We start from the raw sequence: 22712 nt of genomic DNA, 5'->3' as shown, positions 1-22712 counted from the left end.
ACTGTGTTTGAGAAACTACAAAGCATATTCATGGATATTCCCTGAAGAAATCTTTTCAGGACTCTACCTAATTTTATTATCCCTGAAATAGAGAAGTCAGTCTGAATTAGTGGAAACAGCATGAACTGGGATGCAGGAATTTGGTTTTATTGAATTTGCTACCCACAATGTTGGCCAAGTCATTTAATCTCACTGGATCTCAGTTACCCCATCTACAAAATAAAAGTTTTGGATTTTAGACTTCAGTAATTTATGCTGATTTTATCCTCTTTAAAATTTGTCTTTTTTTTTTTTAACTTTATTTTACTTTCTTACCAAATAGACTTCCCTGTGAAGCATAGATTTTCAAACTTCTGTGTTTCATTTTTGGCATCTGAGGTATTTATTACAATGGGTTGGAGGAAAAGAGCTTGCTGCAGGGAATTTGATAATGTTTCCTTGGTCACTAAATACCTATTCCTCACATTGGAGATTATTAATGATTTTCTTTCATAATTTTCATCATTTATGCACTTTCACCGAATTTATCATGACAGAGAGATATGTGTCAATTCATTTACTCTTTTATCAATTTGGATTCAAATTGTTTTGTAGCACAAAGTTGCAGTTCAATATGGGCACTCTAATTTTCTGTGATGATAGCATACTTGCAGACTTCCTTTGATTATTTTTCTTTCAGTTGTATGAAAGAAATTTCACAGAAAAACTCCTCTTTGGTAATTACATTTTTCCAGAGATTTTTTTCTTTTAATTTTATTCTTGAAATATATGAAGGGAAGAATAAATAAAGGGATGGATGGTCAGTTTCATTTCTCTACAAACATAAATCAAATAAAAATAACAGTGGCACATGGGAGTAGCTACAGGGAATTAAATTGTTTCAAATTTTTGATGGCAAAATCATTTTAACAGTTAGTATAAAGAATGAGAAAGTCTTTTATTTGCTAAAAATTAAAAAATAAAACCTTTCATTTGTTCATTTATTAAGAAAATACTTTGGGTTACAGAAAGTTTTAACTATAAATCATTTTCTTTAACTGAAAACTTAAACAGAAAAAATAATAGGTATTTTATATAGCTCTGAAGGCTTGGGGTTTCAGTTATATAAACAAGGATTGAAAGAAATACCATATTAAAAAATGTACGAATTTATTTATTTACACTTGTTGCCTTTTCTTTTGTAACTTCAATACGTGTATGGTTTATTTTCTAGTCTAAGGGTCAGCTTTCCTCTAGGGGCACTACAGAATTTCTAGAAGTGTTGCTATTAGTTGTTATTACCAGTTCCTTTTTTGTTGCTTTTGTAGATCTTATCTGTCTGCACTTCTCTACTTAACAAAGTGAGCCTTGCCATTTTACCAACTCTGGGTATATCTGAGGGATAGGAGAAAAAAAAGAGAAACTCAAAATATGGAATATAGCAATTTTCTCACCATTCCCTGAATTTTCCTCAAAATACTCCCATGTATAACCCAAACAGTCATGATACTTCCCATGTGGATAATTCTTTTACCACTGAAAGATTTTTTTTCACAAGAATTATATTTAACAAACAAAAATTTTTGCAGAAAAAAATCTAAATAGTCTCATTTTTTACTACATTTGTCTGAAATGTGTTTGTATTTGTGAACTGCCTATTCTCCTACTGCTTAAATAATTACCTGCTAAACTTTTCCTTAAATAAGTATATGCTGACCTTGATGTATTTATGGCTCAGACTTTCTGACAAGAGGATTTTTATTATCAACAAGGAAATGACGGGTGAGGTGTCTGTTTTTTACACATCAATTCAATTCTTACTATAATCAGTAGTAGTGATAATGAATAAGCTGACACTTCTTTAACCGAGTTCAACATTTTGTGTTTGTTTACAATTAAATTTTAAAATGTAATAAAATTATTTTGGGGGATAGAATTATTATCCTACTTGGAGTTATAATTGCTAGACCTAAATAATTCATTATGATTCTTTGCAAGAATATTGTATGTGGTGACTTCTGAGAAATTAGATGGAGAGGAAGTATAGCATCATAAGAGAAAGCTAATGAAGTGATACAAATAAAAGGACTAATTGACAGCATGCATTGACCACAAAATTAGGACAACCATCAACTTATGAGAAATAATGGCCAATATACGATGGATATGATTACCCTATTTGAATGTACCTGAGTTACTAGAAAACTCCAGAGAGAAAGACTGCATGAAAAGCTTTTTAGTTTTGGTGTTCAAAGAAGGTTCTATAAGGAGGTGACATGTGAGCTATTAAGAGGCAAAGAGCATATGACAGCATGTGACTCAGATACCATGAAAACCCAGGTTCCTGGGGAGAGGATTTCAGGCAGAGAAAAGAGTGATTGCAAAGGTCCTAAGTTGGGAAGGATTCTAATTAAACATGATACTGAGGTTTTTTTGGTTGTTGTTTTTAGCAGAGTGGTGAATATTTTATTTCCTTCCATTCTTATGCTTTTATTTCTGTTGTTGTTGACATTAATTTGAAGACATTTTACCTTTGACTAATAACAAATATTTGAGGGTATTATTTTTTCTGAGCACAGATTTAACTATGTCACATGGGTTTTATAATATAGGGAATTTTTAATTGGTTTTTCGTCTATGAGATGAAGACCGTAATAGCATGCATCTTCTAGGACTGTTGTAAGGATTAAATGATTGATGGATATAAAGGACTAAGAAGAGGGACAGAAATATAACAATTGCTCAACATATGTTAGCTATTTCTCCTGCTTCCTCTTCTCTTTATTATCATTCTTAATGATATCCATGTTTTATTATGAGTTCTTTGTGCTTTATCATACATTATTTGATTTTGTGCACTCTAGTGACTTAGATTATGTGCCTGTATTTGTGTTTCATGACTTATGAAATCTCGATAGGATTTTTACTCCAGTATAACATCCACAAAAAATATTAGAACATATATTTCTTTCTACGTGAACTTCACTCATTGTTATTTCTTGTTATCTCCACCTACACCACCCATTTTAACTTTATATATGTTTATAAAAATTATATTCTGTTTTGTAATGGGAGGTATTCAGAATTATCTCTGTAGTTAAATTGTTTATTACTCTTATTGCTGTATAAAAAAATATACCAAAACTTAGTGACTTAAAACAGCAAACATTTGTGTGCCTTTAGCTTCTGTGGGCCAGAACTCCAAGTGTTGCTTAGCTGTGTGATCTTGCCTCTAGTTTATTATCTCTCCTGAGGTTGCAATCAAGCTCTTGGTCAGTCTCATCTGACCAAGTTTGACTGCTCAAGCTCAGTCAAGTCTCATCTCAGAGCTTGACTGAGAGAAGCGTTAGCAGGATTCGGTTCCTCAGGTTGTTGGACTGAGGCCCTCAGCTTCTCACGGGCTTAGCTCCCTTCCATGTGGGAATCTCCTTAGTGCAGCTTCATGTCATGGCAGCTGGCTTATTCTGGAGCAAGCAAGGGAGAGAAGCCAAGATGAAAGCCACTGTCTTTTTACAGTCTAATCTTAGAACTGCTTTCTGTCATATTCTATTCCTTAGAAGGAAGTTACTAAATCCAGCCCACACTCAAGGCAAGGAAATTACACGAGGGAATGAACACCATGAGGCCGGGACCAGCAGAGGGCCTCTTACAGCCTGCCTACATCACACAGATTCAGTGCTCAGAGCTTGATTTTTTATGACCTCAGAGTGAACAACTTTGCATTACTTATTTTGATTTATCTTGTATTTGTTCCAATTTCCCACCATCAAATAGATTCTCCTATCCTGACACTTGTGATTTGAGTTTTATGTTTTAGGATTTGTGCTTTATATTTTGGCACCCTTCCCCCCTCCCCCCACCCCCCGCAAGAAACAAAAGGACCACAGGTCTTATGATTCTGGAATCTTTGTCTATTTCGAGAATCCTGTCTGTTGCTCTCCCCCAAAAACCTGTTACCCAAGTATAAAATGATTGGCTTATACTTTCCTTGCAATAGAATTCTGACGATATTGCCTCCCTGTTTCATGGAGCTTGATGCTGAGAAAAATACTGTCTCAACTCAGCTTCATTTTCCCACTGTAGATGATTTTCTTTATAGGCACAGGCCAGTTATGTGCTAAAGAAGTAGAAGGAGAGCAATGATCTGGGACAGCTAGAGATTTCGAGTTACTTAGGATGTCTCATACCAGTTTCTTCACAAGTCAGTGGTAGCTTTTACCTTGGGGGCATATAAATGATAGCTAACATGGACTGAGTGATTATTAAGAGGCAGACATTGAGCTCAGTAACTATTCTACATCACAGACATTGATCTCCTAATACAGATGGCTGTTAGACATCAACAAGAACAGAGCAAACATCCCTTTAATAAAAAAAATAATAATAACATAAAGAAGATGAATAGACAAGTTTTAAAATAAAATATATAAATAGTAGTAAAATATATGAAAATATACTCGACCTCTCAATAAAATATATAAAAATTATAGCTATAAGGAGAAATTTCTCAACCTATTAGCAGAAATCCAGAAGTTGACAGCATATTGTTTATAGAGTTGTGGAAAAACAGGCACTCTCAAATACAGCTTTTGGGAATGTAAAATGATATAAACCTTAATAAGGAAAATTTGCGATCTATTGTAATTAAATTTTCGCTTTCATTCTACAGTTTTCCTTCTGAATATTATCCTATGATTATACCCATATACACTCAAAATTGTTTGTACATCGTTATTTATTGCCATATTCTTTGCATTTAAAAATGAAAAAAGTCAAAATGCTTATCTTTAGGGATCTTTTTAAATATTCTATGCTATAGCATAGAATATTCCACTTATTGGAATACTTAGTAGTTATACCAAAACAGATAAAGATCTCGATACTCATATAGAAATTTTTCCAGGATATATTGCTACGTGGAAAAATATGGTATGGAACCACGTGCATAATATACTACTGATAGTGCAAGAAGGGAGAAAACAAAAATGTTCTATTTGTGTAAGGAAACATTGGAAGGAAATTCCTAAAACTTAAAAAATTATTCCCTCCAGTGTCAGGGAGTAGATGTGGAATACACAGAAACAGGGGAAAGAGCTTTCACTTTCTACTTTTTTATGTTATATTTATTTTGAACTTTGTAAATGTTTTAACAATGTTTTACCTATTCTAAAAAATAACTTTTAAAAAGACTCTTTCCCAAATATTGGATGATATGATTAAAGGTACACACTTTGTAAAGAGTCCCTACAGACACTAGTATTATTGAACATTGGGAAGGTGTAACTGTGGGTATGATTATTTAGTGTGTTGCCTCTGTAGTGATAGAAATTGCTCTTTTGCCCATTGTAAATATTTCTATCCTGAGCATATCCTTATTATTCTCCAGGAGTAATTTGTAGTGTCCTTAGTGCCAACAGGCATCATATGGCTCAGCACCTTTCTTAGGCCATCAGTTATTGATGGACCTCAATCAGATATGACTTCCAATTTGCTCTCATGGACAGTTGTGCATGGGAATTTTTATAATTACTTTACCACCGGGAAGCGTATTTTACATTACACTGTGAAAGTGACAATGCTGTTAGAATTCACTTGCAAACAAATGCCAACGATATCAAGGCCTAGTGATCCAAATTGATAGGATGCTTGTTTTTACTTAATTTTCATAAATTCTGAACACCATTCATTCTCTAAGATGGCACCTCGTCTTTAGAGTCAGCTTTGTACAACCTCGAATCTACCTTTAATGTGTGCCTTTCCATCACCCGAGCCCGGTCGGCATTTCCAGATTGTTTTACAAGTAAGCCAAGCCATTTCTTTGCAGATCTAGCTTCTAGTGCATTGGAGGAAACAAGAAAGAAACAGTTGGCCCAGAATCTGTAGAGAAGTTTAAGTTGTAATAGGTGTTTGTCACAAAGTAAGTAGTAAGCAAAAATCTCAGTGCCAAACCTGTGTAACAGAAGCATTTTAAGAAACATTTTTATAAACTGGAGGATTATAATAGCTTCTCAAGAAAGACTTGACATGGTAGTTTGAAATCTCTCTCAAGCCAAAAAATAACTACCTGCCTATGTAGAACAAAGAAGAGTGTATAATATGGAGAAAACCTTCTCAAGAGAGACAATTATCCGCTTGCACTTTGCTCTTTGAAACTTCTGAGCCATTAAAATACTGGTGAGCTCTTCACAAAGAGGCTCACTGAGCATTTTCCCTAGTTCACAGTAGTAAGACATGAAAGTTAGAGCCACTTTGCCTATTATTTTTAGGGTATATCTCAGCTCTTTCAAAGAAACCCAAAGAAAATAATGAGGTGCCAGACCCTGGAGTATTATTGGAGTTTATCTCACACTCTGGAAGTCCATTGTCTTACTGTTTATCTAAGTTCTCTGTGATTCCTGCTGCTCATCAAATTCGAGTTGCTTAATTTCATCAGTGTAATGGACCAACATGATCTCCTGTGAAACTGTCAAAGTCTTTGAAAAATTGTTTATGTTGGAAAGCCTATAAGGTATCATAGTTCTGAGTTAAAGTAGTGAAGGTCTATTGCTATCCTGCCAGCTGAAAGAAAAGAGTTTCTGGTGATATTTGTTGTTAAGAATTTTTAAAAAATTGTATTTGACAGATGGTTAGTCTCAAACAGATTTCCAGAGACTGTCATTTGCTCTAGTAAAAAATCCACATCTGCAAGAGCAGATTCAATTAGACAGCAGTTGGTTTGGGGACACAAATCACTTTTAGTGAGTAGGTGAATTCACTATTACAGAATTCATGAATAACGAAGATAGACTCTGTGACTCTGTGTGTGTGTAAATATACACTATGTAAATACATTTGTACACACATATTTGTATACTTTTCTGATTGTATATATGAAATTGTTTCCTGAACACAAACGATTTTTAACAAGCTTAATTGGTACTTTTCATTCTGACATTGAGCAGATTCTAGCTATTTCTCATCAATCCCATCCTAGAAAGAGACCACAAAGCTCAGATTGGTTCTTTTCCTCATTTCCTTAAGGCCTGGAGGCAAGAATTTGGAAGAACTAAACCCTCTTAACCAGCAGGAACTACTGAGGTGCTGACTTCTATGCCAGTTCCTGGGTCACAAGGTTTTTCTTCCTCATTCTAAAACTTATGAGAAGAGGAAAATTCACTCCCAAAAACAATACCCAAGATTTTATTACTGTTCCTAATTCCCTCTGTTTCTAACCATGATATGCTATAAAATCATGTTTAAAAAATATTTTTTTTCCACCTGCTAATCTCAGTTGCATGGAATTCTCAGATTTCAGTAACCATCAATAACAAGAATGGAACCAACCTCAGAAAATTTATCCCTTTCCTTGTGTCTCATATCTCTTTTATCTAAAAAATGAATGAAACCTGTGACACTGAAGGCCTGTTCTCTTTTTACTTTCTATGTAAGATTTGTTCTCTGAGCTGATGGTCTCTAATAGATCAAGGAAAAGGTATTATTTTCTCAAGAAGTTTCTCAATTAATTTGATAATCAATCATCAGTAATATAGCCTGTAGACTGTTAAGTTTATACAAGCAAATATGTTATATTTTAGTTGCTGAGAGTTTCTCAAAAATTATGCTACCAAAACAATTGAATCATTTCAATTCAGTTCCCTTTTGTGTCTACTTAATAGATATTTGCTTTTCCTATCTCTCTAAATTTACTTTGAAAAACCCTGCCAAAGCTTATATACACAATCAATACGTTTACTTCATAAAAATTCAGTACTAAGACCACCTCTTTTAGGAACATTCTCTTTCCTCAGGAGACTTATTAGATTTCTGCTACTCTTGCAATCATTTTGATTACTGAAATCTCAATTTTATCATTTCTACAATAGCACTTTAAATGTAACAACTCCCAAAATCTCATATTACTATTTTTGGGGGCACTTTTCTGAAGGAAAAATTTGCCTAAAGTATAAAACTAATGATTGAAAAGTTTTGACCTAACCTCTATGGAATCTACAGCAATATTCAATGTGTGTTATATCCAGAAGCTTTAAAAAACATCTGTCAGTTTGCCTACACCACAAATTTTTTAACTCTCTTTAAGTACATGTCTCTCAAGTACTTATCTGGGTAATGCTTTTTATGTTCATATTCTACACTTAAGGTTATTCTAAAGCATCTGATCTTATACATTCCTGTTCTGGACCACATACTGTCTGATTGTCCTACTCTTAATTCTTTGCCCTGTCTTTCCACAGATCTTTGGAGCAATTTATAGCTCAGTTAAGTGTAATTGGAGTTTTATGACCATTAATTATTTAAAGAAGTCTACTAAGATAGCTGGTACTGGCCTTACATCCCTTTCGTAACTGCATCCTTGAACAGTACCTCATATCTCTAGAAGAGAGTTCTTCTGAAGTGAAGCAGCTCTATCATAGACTAACTGACCTCCATTCATGTCTCATGTCTCAACCTAAAAAGTAATTTTTCAGAGTGGTCTCCTCTGAATTACCAGCTAAATTAGTCTCTTTCAGTTTCTGTCATTTCACTTTACATTTACTTCATGCACTTGACACCACTGAAAAAGAGGAAGAGGAAGATTTTTAAAATATTGTCTTTCCCCACCTGGCTATCAAGTCCATAAGGGCAGGGATTTTACTCACTATGTGTATCAGTTTGTTTGAGCTGCAATGACAGAATACCGGAGACCAAATGACTTACAAATAATAGAAATTTATTTCTCAAAATTCTAGAGTCTGGGAAGTACAAGATCAAGGTGCTGGCCGATTCAGTGTCTGGTTAGGGCCTGCTTCCTGGTTCATAGAAAGCTTCTTACGGTGGGGCAGAAGGGATGATAGAGCTTTCTGGAGTCCCTTTTATAAGGGCACTAATCCCATTCATGAGGGCTCCATCTTCATGACCTAATCACCTCCTGCAAGCCCCATGTTTTAATAACATGACATTGGGGATTAGGTTTCAACATATGAATTTGGAGGAACACAAACATTTAGTTCATAGCACTTTGTGTACTCTTTGTTCACGATGGTGCACCCATCTCCAGTGCAGAGCTGATACAATGCACAGTGTCCAAAGACTATTGCTGCAAAGAAATAAAATAAATGTTTTTCCTCTTTTTGAAATACATATTACCCACACAAGCACATCTAAGCTCTAATATCATTGATAAAACAACGCTTAACTCTTTTCTACCTTCAAATTCTTCAAAATTAACAAAACCCTTTATGCCATACTCACATGTATCTGAAATTTTAACAACCTAAATGATTTGCAAATATTTATACCATGAAGGAATTTGAATATATTATCCATCCATATGCACACACTAATTGGGGTTTTATATTTTCTGATTGGAAATACCTGAATGCAGACTATCCATTTCATCAGTGCCATGTGTATAGAGTCCTCTGCTTCTCTTCTCTCTAAGGCATCACATTATTTACCAGGATCTCATATAGTTACCCTCTTTTGAATATGGACCTCACCACAAAAGAGTAGTTTTGGTGAAATAACTCCAGGTGTCTAAATATGCTACTCAGGATACTCTCATCTCTAGGCTGCTCTTACTCTCTCACAGTCTCACTGCCCCCCTCTGCCAGTGAGTTTTCAAAGCATTGAAGGACAGGACATATCACTAACATCTACAGTTTCATATCCACAGTATTTGGGACGTTCCAGGATGGTCACAGCTCCCTGTAGTGTGAGCCTGTTGTGTGGTGTGTGTGTGTGTGTGTGTGTATTATCTAGCTTTAAGAGATGTGGTGAATAAACCAGACAAACTCCGTAGTACCCAGACCATAGTTCCTGACCAGTTGTAAAAGACACAATTAAACAAGAGTAGCAAGTGCAGAAACACTTTTGTCTTCTTATATAAGCCAGGATAGGATCTAGCTATATCTTTCAGCAAAGACACATGGAGGCTCGGATGCAGGCTTCCAAGAATGAAAGTCTGCCAAGGTTAGCTCTATTTCTCAAGAGATGGCTGTAGAGATAGGAATTTTCTTGCATGACCTCTTCAGCTATTTTGGGTTGCACTAGGCTCTCTTAGTGACTGAAAGACTGCCATATTTCAAGCTGTAGATCTTGGAGAAGGTTGATCATAGGTCTCTCTAGTTCTAAATTATAATTCTAAACTCTAAAATGATCCTAGTAGATCATATCAGTGATGTGGAACGTTAGGACTGAACTCTATTATTTACCTTCTTTATATTTCCTAAATAAACATAAGGATATTTTTTTTTCTTTTTTTTTTTTCCTGGCTCTTTACCTATCCTTCTACTGTGACTTAACGAGATTGTTGGGTTTAAGAGAAGGAAAAGAGTATGCTTGGGCCAGCCCCTTCAGGAAGCTCTCTCTTTTAGATTCAGATGCCTGGTATAAAGGAGACTATATTAGCTAACCCTTTGTGTCAAGTTTACGGTGGCAACTCTCTTTCACAAAGGCATTGTGTGAGTCCAGCTTTGTCAGTGACCCTTTGAGAAAATGTGTCACACTAAAGAAATATATTAGCCAGCTCACTAGCTCCACATCCAAAACTATGTCTCCAGTCTGCTTAATCAGTAATAAAGGATGTCTTCTCTCTATGTGTATTGGTTTCCCATGATATCTTTCCCCCCTCCAATAGTTGTGAATGACAGAGAGAAATTAAGGGATGCTATCTATTGGCCATTCAGAACAGCACGGTGTAAGAAGCTAGCAGAATAAAACAATACAGAGGTAAATTCTGCTCGGAATTTAAACATCATAAGGAAGGTTACCATTGAGCAGAGGATTAAAACATGAGTAGATTTCCACTAGACAAAACAAGCAGGTGGGAAATAAGGCACAAAAACTAGAAGCAACAATGAAACTATCTTTCATGTTCTTAAAACTGAAGTCAATTTATTTGTGGCAGAAATCTTGATTTCAAGATGATGTGAAAATGCAGTGGGAGAGGCAGACAATGCACAACCGATATCTGATACCTGAAACATTGCTATTATTATATTATACATTTTATATCAAATTGTATTATAATGACAGGAATTAAAAGCTTCAGGAACCTCTAGATGAGTGTTGGCCATGTGGTATAATTGAATAAGAATCTTTTCCCCCCAATTTTTTCAACTTTTCATTGCAACATATGGATTTCATTTCACTAAATAAAATTACACGATGTTTATAAGGGAGCATTGGTTCAGAAGGATTGAAATCCACTGGTGTAGAAGGTGAAAGCATACTTTTAAAGAACAGCTGATGGTTGAATAATCTATAAAAAGTCTCCATTAAGCATATAGATAAGAAAATTAGTGGTACTAAGCTCCTGAAGAAGGTGTAAGTCAGTTAGTTGCCCGTTCTTCTAGATGGGTAGATCAAGAGTTCTGAGAAAGGGGTGGCATGATTTCACTTAAAAAGCAAAAAGGTAAAACCAAATCAGAATTCATAGCCTGTTATTTTCAGCTATTAGAAAACCACTTTTCTTTCAGGAAAAATTCTAGCGAGTTTTTGCAGAAAGGATCTGTAGGTGTTATATGATCATGACTGAGGAGAAATAGGGTTGATATGAACGTAAATTTGATAAAATGACTTTAAAACCTGATTTCAGTTATGAGAATATAATTTATTTTAAAATAAATTTTCTTGTTAAGAAAATGAGAGATGCTCAAGCAGCTGATCTAAAATGCCTCTTAATAAACATCAATAAAACAAAATGAACAAGGACAAGCAAACAGCAGCAACAAAAGCTCAATCTCAAACTTTAAACACCAAAAAAAGTCAGAAATTATATATCTCAGAATGAGAAAACATAATCCTTAAGGGGAAAAAGATATATTTATATCTATGTTGGTAAATATTAATGCTATGCTAATAAGCACTATTTCAGCTCACATACTGAATCTATTTTCAAAATAAATCAGAATAAAATTTTTTTCAAAATGAGTATTAAATTAAATTTATAAATCATAAATACCAAAATGCATTTTCCATTTATATTAAGAATCTATTTTTCTCCAGTTTTCTTGCATAATCTACATATCAGAAAGTCTCATTTATTTATAAAAACAAACAAAAAGATCTCTTGAACAGAATTTGCTAGAAAAATAATGAACATGTTGAGTTCTAGAATCTCACTGAATATTAATGTTAAAACAGAGACACTTTGGAAAATGTCTCCATCTGTTGATACTTCATTATGCAGGGCATGATATTGGTACTTGTACCTATAATTTATTCAACTTGTCATATCTTCTTACACCAAGTTTTAGACATAATATGAAATATACCTATTTCTTCCATCTAGTTTATATACCATTCTGTATGTAACCTAACTTTTCTCATATCAAAACTGATTATTTTATGCTTGTCTATTATTTCCACTATATTGAAAGCTACATAGTCTAGAAAGAAATTCTTTATTAGGGTTTTATTTTTAACACCCAGAAAAGAACATGAGACATGGTTACTACCAAAGATTATTTTGTTGAATTAAAGATTTGATTAATGGGCTTCCCTGGTGGCACAGTGGTTGAGAGTCCACCTGCCGATGCAGGGGACACGGGTTCGTGCCCCGGTCTGGGAAGATCCCACATGCCGTGGAGCGACTGGGCCCCTGAGCCATGGCCTCTGAGCCTGCGTGTCCAGAGCCTGTGCTCCGCAACGGGAGAGGCCACAACAGTGAGAGGCCCGCGTACCGCAAAAAAAAAAAAGAAAAAAAAAAAAAGATTTGATTAACATATATTTGATTTTAAACTTCAGATACTTGAAACTAACTAGATTTTTTATTGCAATATAATATATACAAAATAATTTCATAAGTGGGCTACATTCAATAGGAAAGTAATTGGGATAACAATTTTATTACAATTGTGCTATATTATAAAATCATGATCCATTATTAATGGTCAATTAAAGATAATGAGCAAATTATTCATAAAGGATAACACAAGAATTAAAATATTTTAAATATAGTCAAATAAAATACTCCCAAATAAAGGATATGCTTTCAAAAAACACTATTGCTACCCCAAATTATAATAATTTTGACATGGAAGTCAATTCCAGTCAGCTGTATTTTATTTACAAACTAGTTACTCATATATTATTTGCTATATATCTAATTTTTTCATTTTTATTTAGAAATATATCAATATAGTATAGTAAAATGTTATTTTCCCCATTTAAATAGCACACATTCTGAGAGAAATACATATATACATATATATATGTATATATATATATAAATACATATATATATACATATATATATATATATGCATATGGGGTTGGCTAAAAGGTTCATTCGCTTTTTTCTGTAAGATGGCTCTAGTAGCACTTAGTTGTCTATAACTTCATTCGAAGTAATTTTGTTAGATTGTATGTGACAGCTGTCTTATCAGCGTGCATGTAAAAAAAGACATCAAAATTGGTAAATTTTGTGTAGCCATTTTAATATTGAAGATGGAAGAAAAAACAACATTTTCAGCATATTATGCTTTATTATTTAAAGAAAGGTAAAAATGCAACCAAAGTGCAAAAAAAGGTTTGTGCAGTGTATGGAAAAGGTGCTATGACTGATCGAACGTGTCAAAAATGGTTTGCGAAGTTTTGTGCTGGAGATTTCTCCCTGTATGATGTTCCACGGTCGGGTAGATCAGTTGAAGTTGATAGCGATCAAATTGAAACAATAATTGAGAACATTCAATGTTATACCACGTGGGAGATAGCCAACATACTCAAAATATCCAAATCAAGCATTGAAAATCATTTGCAACAGCTTGGTTATGTTAATAGCTTTGATGTTTGGGTTCCACGTAAGTTAAGCGGAAAAAGACCTTTCTTGACCATATTTCCACATGCGATTCTCTAACAAAAACATTGCGTTTTTAAAACAAATTGTGACGGGCGATGAAAATTGGATACTGTAGTAATGTAGAATGGAAGAGATCGTAGGACAACCAAAATGAACCACCAACAACCACATCAAAGGTCGGTCTTCATCCAAAGAAGGTGATGTTGTGTATATGGTTGGATTGGAAGGGAGTCCTCTATTATGAGCTCCTTCAGAAAACCAAACGATTATTTCCAACAAGTACTGCTCCTAATTAGACCAACTGAAAGCGGCACTCGATGAAAAGCATCTAGAATTAGTCAACAGAAAACGCATAATTTTCCATCAGGATAATGCAAGACCACATGTTTCTTTGACGACCAGGCAAAAACTGTTACAGCTTGGCTGGGAAGTTTTGATTCATCCACCATATTCACCAGACATTGCACCTTCGGATTTCCATGTATTTCGGTCTTTACAAAATTCTCTTAATGGAAAAAGGTTCAGTTCCCTGCAAGACTGTAAAAGGCACCTGGAACAGTGCCTTTTTTTTGGCACTTTCTTCTTTGGCAAGATGGAATTATGAAGTTGCCTGAAAAAAATGGCAGAAGGTAGTGGAACAAAAGGGTGAATACGTTGTTCAATAAAGTTCTTGGTGAAAATGAAAAATGTGTATTTTATTTTTACTTAAAAACTGAAGGTACTTTTTGGTCAACCCAATACTCTTGCTAATTTAAAAAAAATTGTATAATATTACTTTAATCAGAATTTGAGAAGCTAAGAGTGCACGATACATACTCTAGAGCTAACACTGAAAATAAAGCAAAGAGCTATAACTAAAAAGCTAAAAAAAAATTAAAAGGAACAAAAAATTTGTTTGAATAATTCATATTGATATAGAAAAAGAGCGTAGGGGAATAAAAACCAGAGGGGACAAACAGAAAAATAAAGTTAAAAAGTATACCTAAATCCAAATACATAATATTTACATAAAATATTACTGGGCTTTACACTTCAATTAATAGATAGTATCAGAATAAATAAAATAGTGAGATTCAGCTGTATGCTGAATACAAGAAACGTACTTTAATATAAAGACAGAGGTAGCTATAAAATAGACAAATACATAATATTCAAACAATAAGTATCAGAAGGCTAGAGTGTGAAATTAAGTAAAAATATAGATTGTTATCAGAAATGAAGAGGGACATTCCATACTGATAGAAAAGTGAACATTGCTCAACTTTTTCTCTCAATTAGCCTGATGTTAGAAATTTCTTGAAACGAGCAGCACACTGATGCATCATTTACTAATTTACAGTAATTTACTGAATTTTTTGTTTTACCAAGAAGAGAGTGCTGTTAGATATCTATGTGCATATTGGTCTCTTATATAGAAACCCAGATATTATTTTTACAGATATTTTAAGTGCATTGTGTTTTTGTTTTCCAGTAGAAATAGTAACTAGGTATTTCTTGTCCATCTAATTGAATAATGACATCAAATTGAAAGTTGATTGAAAATCCTCATATAAAATAATTTAGAAATGCTGTCTAAATCAGAAAGATCCTAATTGTAATTAAATTAATGCACAGTAATATATTACTTTAAAATTTTTATATTTTAATTCCTGATATTCAGTAGCTAATTATGTTTGTATCACTCCCCTAAGTAATTTTTAAAATATTTTTGACTCATGGTTCCTTATTTATCAAAGGCTAAGTTGTCAGAAAATCAAAATTATGACTTTGAAATATATAAATATAGTTTACATCTGTTAATTTAATTAAAGCATAATTTCAGATCAATTGGTACTTTTTAACTGACTGCTATTAAGTTTATACTCTGCTATTTATATTGCTGTTTGCATTTATAATCATTCACAGATAAAGTAACATTTTATTTACCCCCAATATCTTTAAACAGTCTAGAATATGTTAAAGTACATTTAAATTGTAACAGAGTTTTCCAAATTCTTATTATTGTGTATGGGGGGAAAATGTCCATTATATTCCTTTTTTTCATTGTGATGAGTTATTTGACATCACTCTTGTACTAAAACGAAGGATCTTATCTTCACCACTGCATGTATAAAGTTTTCATTTAATTTATATTCAAAGTATCATAATTTAGTTAATGTAATATAAAATCTTAATAAAAGAAGAGCAAATATGAAAGTTGTGTTCAGCCATGGAATTCAGAAGCATTTGATTCACAGCTTGAACAAGAGTAAGGTCCCTAAGGAAGAAATAAGATCCAAAAGGGGAAAAGATAAATGTTTTTTACAAGGAAACCTGGCACTGTTTCTCAGTCCAATCTAGAACTCTGTTGAGTCAGGAAGCACCATATAAAGGGCTAGATTGGTTTGCTGGCCTGAACCCAAAGCAGATGTCAGGGCTTTCTGTTAACATGTTTGCCAACTTGTATTCTCCCTCTCTCTGGTACCAATGCTCAAACTCATGTCTGAGGTCAGAAAAGGCCAAGTCAAAACAAAGAGGCCAGCATCAGAAGAAAAAAAGCAAGAGAATCAGCAACTGACTTTTTTTTTTAAATAAATTTATTTTATTTTTGGCTGCGTTGCATCTTCGTTGCTGTGCACAGGCTTTCTCTAGTTGCAGCGAGCGGGGGCTACTCTTTGTTGCAGTGCTCAGGCTTCTCATTGTGGTGTCTTCTCTTGTTGCGGAGCATGGGCTCTAGGTGAGCGGGCTTCAGTAGTTGTGGCACGTGGGCTCAGTAGTTGTGGCTCGTGGGCTCTAGAGCACAGGCTCAGTGGTCGTGGCACACGGGCTTATTTGCTCCACGGCATGTGAGGTATTCCTGGACCAGGGCTCAAACCCGCGTCCCCTGCATTGGCAGGCGGATTCTTAAGCACTGCACCACCAAGGAAGTCCTGCAACTGACTATTTTTATCAATGCCTCAGGCAGGTGAGCCCGTTGGCAGTTGTTTCCTGTCTTCTCATTCTAGAAAAGTAGCACTGGCCCAATCACACTTAATGGGACAAGGATAAAAGGCAGAGAAAGCTGACTGGAGTTTATTCAGGGTAAAAACTCTGAAGCATACCTTTCTACATCAAAGATATAAGGCAGAAAAATAAACAGCACAGTTGTTTTTGGTTTATTGTTTGTTTGGTTTTAGCACTTTTTCTCTATTGAAAGTTTCCCTACTGAAGAATTATTACTTTTGAACATATATAACACCTCAAACATTTTTGGGGTTTCATATTTTGGGTTGATTTGGATAGTAGTTGTTGGAAGAAAACAATGGCACAATACAATAATACAATAATGTGCCAATACATACAGAACTGGTTAAGAACTCCACTATTATTTGGTAATGATTCAGGAAGTAAAGTAATCCATTACGGGACAGTATGGAACAGACTTTCTACATTAAATTGTATTCATGAAAAAATACGTATTAATTAAAGTATGGCTTCTTTCACTATGCAAGGAAAAAACCTTTCACTATATGTGCAATAATTGGTGCAGTATATCACAGGTAAGACCATATTGAATTCCTAATGACCACTTTTGTTCTTTGGCCTTATTTAAACAGTATTATTATTTTAATTTTCTGTGGTATCATCAAGGTTAAGTTCCTTGCTTACCTATCTTGATGACTCCTATGAACTTGCTAATGCTTCAATTCTGTCTAATTATGAATGAACTAATTAAGATTGAAATTCTTTGAGGTATGCAGAATAAAATGTATTGATTGAATTATGACCTGTACCAAAGGAAATGGTGAAGAATCCAGTAATGATTAGGATAAAGGAATTACTCGAACCATCAGTTAATAGAATTTCCTCAAAAAACATGATAACTCAGAGAGAACTGAGGCAACTTGTTGTAATAATTCAGTCTTTCCACTACCAATATTCAGAAAAACAATTTGCTCATCAGGAATTGCCCAGACCACAGAGGCCAGCCTGTTATTGTTTTGAAGATTACTTTATATTGCCAAATACCAAAATACTAAGATTTCCAATATATGTCAGGCTATTAAGCGTTTACTGCCTAAATTTTCACATTAAATTTTGCAAATATTTTCCCCCTTGTTACCTGTATCTTTGTTAATTTAACAAGCTTTTAGTAAACTGGAATGTAATCTTATGTTAAAGCAGATTAAATTACAATTAAAACCCCTTATTTAATCATGGTGAAAGCACGGGAGGGGATGCAGTCAAAAGAAATATTAGAAGAAGATACAAGTACAGTTATGAAAAAAAAGCTTAATAGAAGTCATTCCCAAAACAAGCGGCCTATTACATTTTTATATATGATTATATGCAAAATCTTTATGAATCTATTATGATAAACTATGAGGTATACACATACTAATATTTCAATAGTTAACTGAATTAGGTATTCTCTTACTCTTATTCAATAATATATATTTTTGTCTTTAATTTGCATGTAAATTGTATAGAATAAGAGTTAAGTATTCAATAATAAAGACCCTTCCATTTGCATTTATTCCTTTAAATTTATAAGATTTAACTTAATACTTGTTTAGAGTATTCTAACATTGCACAGAATTTGAAATTATACTTGCCTAATTAGTACATTGGGTGTAGTAATAGCAGAACTTGAATGAGAGACTCTCAAGCCAGACTCAGAGGTTTCAATCCTGTCTCTGGCACTTACTAGCTCTGTGGACATGAGCAATCCATATAGCCTCTCTTTGATTCATTTTACAAATTGTTACAATGGAGATAATAATAGCATCTAATTCAAAACGTTTTATGATGATTATATAATATTAACTCCACTCAGGATATCATTAGCCACAGCAGCAGCAGCTATAATTTTAATGTTTTATGTTAATTTTAATGTTAAATTTCCTGTAATTTTCTAGGCTTTCTTTTATTTAGCATTAAATATGAGCTGTGTATCATTTTTTGCTAACTAATTATATTTCTTGAACACTCCAAGTGGGTCAGGGACAAAGCATAGATGTCTACAGTAACCAGGCACATAGATGAAGAGAGCAGGGGAAGTAACAAGGAGTTTTGGGACAATTTCATAGTGGAGAACATGCATCTATTGTAAAGCAGACAGCCATTAGTTCCAGGTGATTTCTGCCATGTTGAAATGCTAGCCCAATGTTGCCAAACTTCTTATCTTTTGAAAGAAGTCAGTGATCTGTTTTGTACTTGAAGTCCACAGCTGTTTAATGTTAGGAAAAATTAAAAATAATTTAAAACCCTCAGGAGGTCAGCATCATACAAGACCATCAATTTGTGTGATGGATATGTGTTTGCTGCCTGGGAATCCTAGGCATTTGTAACTGAACTTTACAAAGGGGCAAGAGGAAATTTACAGCTTACCTAGGGTCATGGAGCATGTAAGTCGCTGAGCTAGTATTTTAAAGAATATCATACAATTCCCTGTATGATATTTTAACTATGTTGCATGGTTTCATGTCTTAGGGTATGATATCTCCAGGTCACAATACAGAATTCATGTCCACTTGACAACATCATCAACTTCACCGCATCTCAGAAGAAGCCTCTCTAAAAAGAAAAAAAAATCAGTTTCAAATCACTAAATTTCTTTTTCTCACATTTTTATTTCAATAACATCTGGTACTACTCAGCAGTATTGAAGCAGATTCTTTATGCATACTTAGAAGAATCATCCCTCCTATTCTACCTTCCTACACAGGTACTACACCCACTTGTATGCAGGACTCGCTAAGTGAATGGATTTTCAGCAAGACAAACATGCTCAAAGATATAAGCAACCACCTAGTAGTTGCTGGGAAATACTGGCAAAGTTATTCTACAGCCTTGTCAAATTTCCAATTTACATAATTAACATACTCAGGTATTAAGCCAAAGGCTAATTTGCTGTAATCAAATAATAATAATAACAACAATAATAATTCAAAACCAAAATAATGCAAGGGTTAAATCAATATTTCTCTTGTATTTATCATTTCATCTAATATTGATTGAGTTATTAATCAGGACCATATATATGCTCTGGATCTTGAAATTGTCAATAACTAGTTTCTGTAAATTATAAAAAGTGGACAGAAAGTGTTGAGGAAAGGAAAAAGAGAGCAGAAAGAAGAAAGGGGAAAAAGGGGGAGGAAATAGTAAGGGAGAAAGGAAAGGGGAAAAGTGATAAAGTACAAGGAGGAAAAATTTATCTGTGTCCTTCAAAGTAGTAAGACTAATACTGCTTAATATTTTGTTTGGTGAAACAATAATGGCTGTTGTTCAAAAATATTTTCTGTACTTTTCCAATTAACTGTGTTATTCACCTGGTTACAAAGGATGGTTGATGATCAATTAGACCACACTCATTCATGATTTCACTTAATAGAAATAATATTGAGGATATCAAGAATATATATTACCTTAACTTGTTAGTAGCATTGAAACCATGTATAATTTTCTTTATTAAAATGTATAGTTTAGGGAAAATTAGGGAGAAGAGTAACAAGATCAGCTATTTTTAACACAAAAGTTAATTTGAAATATTTTAATTTCAAGTTGAACACTTGGAGAGAAACAGAGAACAAACTTTATACATATAAAAAGATGCAAACACAGATAGTCAATATGTGTAATTAAAAACAAGCCAATTTTTAAAATTTCATGTATTAATCTGAACATATTGGGGAACTAATTTATTTCTGTTCCAGGATCTAATGAAGGGTCATACATAACATTTAGCTTTCATGTCTTTTTAATCTCCTTTAATCTAAGACAGTTCTCTGGTCTTTTTTGTTTAGTTTCCTTTTGTCTTTCTATGACTTTTACATGACTAAAAAAATGGATCAATATTTTTTAATGTCTTTCAAATTGGATTTATTATATTCATGTTATGAATTCTTGGAATGAATGCCACAAAATACTACTGTATCTTTTTAAGTGCATCACATCAGTTGTCACATGATGCCAGTTTTACATAATATAGGTAATGTAACTTTAACCTCTGAGATTTCTCTTTTGCAAAATTACCACTTTTCTCTTTGTAATTAATAAGTAATTTATAGTGGGATAATCTAAGATTATGTAAATTTCCAATTTGTCATGAAAATTTTCTTCTACCAGTTTTAGTAGCCACTGATGCATTAACTCGGTCATTTCTTTACTATTTGGCACTCTTCTGTAAAGGAGTTTTCCCTTCTTCCTCATTTATTTATTACATTACAATGAGTTTGTGGTCTTTTGGCTATTAATTGATAATAATATCCCAATATCTTTATTTAGATTGATGCTAAAATTGTCCCCAAATTGATCAGCAGGACCCTCTTTGAAAGTCTCCTGTGTTCTTTTGATATGCCACCATCATTCTTTGAACATGTTCGTACTTTCTGGGACAAAATTATATTCCCTACCCCATGTTAAAATAAAATTTTTCCCCAATATAGATAAGTAAATGGAATATGCATAGCTTCATCAATATATTATTAGAACTACAGCTTCTTACATGTGAATATTTGTTGCTTTATAAGCATTTGTGAAAAAGAGCTCCATTGTATATATCTCCAAATTTAATTATTATATTAATATTTATTTTCAGTTTTGATGTCATATTGAAATAGCTCAGAAAATCTCTACGAACTAAATGTATAACACAAGAATATTTATATTTTGAAAACATGACAAATACATATGATACTGTTCATTAAGTGACAAATGAATATTTACATTATATTTTGATGGTGCTTTGATTTCAAGACTCTTAACAATTGTTAAGGTTAACACATTTAGGAAGGGAGAAGGATGCTCAAATTATACTCTGTATAAAATGTATTCTCCAGTCTGTCATATACCAAAAAAGAGTAAGTATTTGTTTAGTATTCAAGACCTATCTCCCGTATATTTTGTTATGGTAGGGACTACAAACATAGTGTGAAATCAAGCAGGGTGAATTAAAAAAAAAATCAGAGTGCTCAATTGTATTCTATGGGAGAGTGAAATAAAATTGGTGTCTCATGAAAGCATAAAAGTTAAAATATGCTCACACACAGTCCAGCATAAGCTCTATATTAAATGCTTTACACCTTTTGAGCACCTGTCTCTTCACATTCTGAAGTAAGTGATTAAATCCTCAGCATAATTTTCAGAAACAGCTGTAAAGCATGGAAGAGTTCTGAGACAAGCAAAAATACCATTTACATTTTGATGCTTAAAGAGAGACACTTTGTCAGTTGGAAAATTAGAGGTGAAATGCAGGCATGAGGCCAAAATCTCATTTTAAATACTAATGCCTAGTCCACATTATGTCATACCAGATTGGAGTTACAGCATTAAATAGTCTCAGCTAATAAAAATTGTTCATTTTACTGAGAAATTTTAGGATACTTCTGTTAAATATTTATAGTAGAATGTCCATGCATATATAGTAAACATTACACTAATTAAAGCATCTAATATTGAGATTTAAACAAGCAGAAAAGTGGTACATTTGTGGACTTACTGACCTCTAGCCTTTGCCCCATTGCTCTATATGCTGCTTACCCCAATTTGGTGCTTATTTTTACCACTTTTAAATGGCATTTAGTTCTGAGATGCCATGGTTAAAAAAACATTTTCAAAACCTTTAGAGAATTAAACAAATTCATCATAAGTGTTATACATAAAATAAGTTAAACAAAACTGTTAGTAACCAAGGTAAAGGCAGATGTGTAAATATGAATCTCTTGGCATAATATCTAAAAACCATATAAATCAACAAGAAGTACTAATTACACCACACAAAACCCATGTATCAGTGTAAGCAGAAAACAGAGAACAAATCCCATAAGTAGAAAAAATAGTAACCATTTTCACCAGTTATATCCCTTAACTCATGGCTCAAATTTTATGTAGAACAAGTTGGGTGGTGAAGAAAACATGGAAGAGAAGATAGAGCAGCAGAGTTCCTACTATTGAGTAAACATCACCTCAAAAGAGAAAGTTTATCCTGCATATA

The sequence above is a fragment of the Aethalodelphis obliquidens genome, unplaced genomic scaffold (assembly GCF_003676395.1).
Source record: "Aethalodelphis obliquidens isolate GAN/ISIS:26980383/991018 unplaced genomic scaffold, ASM367639v1 scaffold15, whole genome shotgun sequence".
NCBI lineage: Eukaryota > Metazoa > Chordata > Mammalia > Artiodactyla > Delphinidae > Aethalodelphis > Aethalodelphis obliquidens.
Note: the sequence above shows the minus strand (reverse complement) of the source record.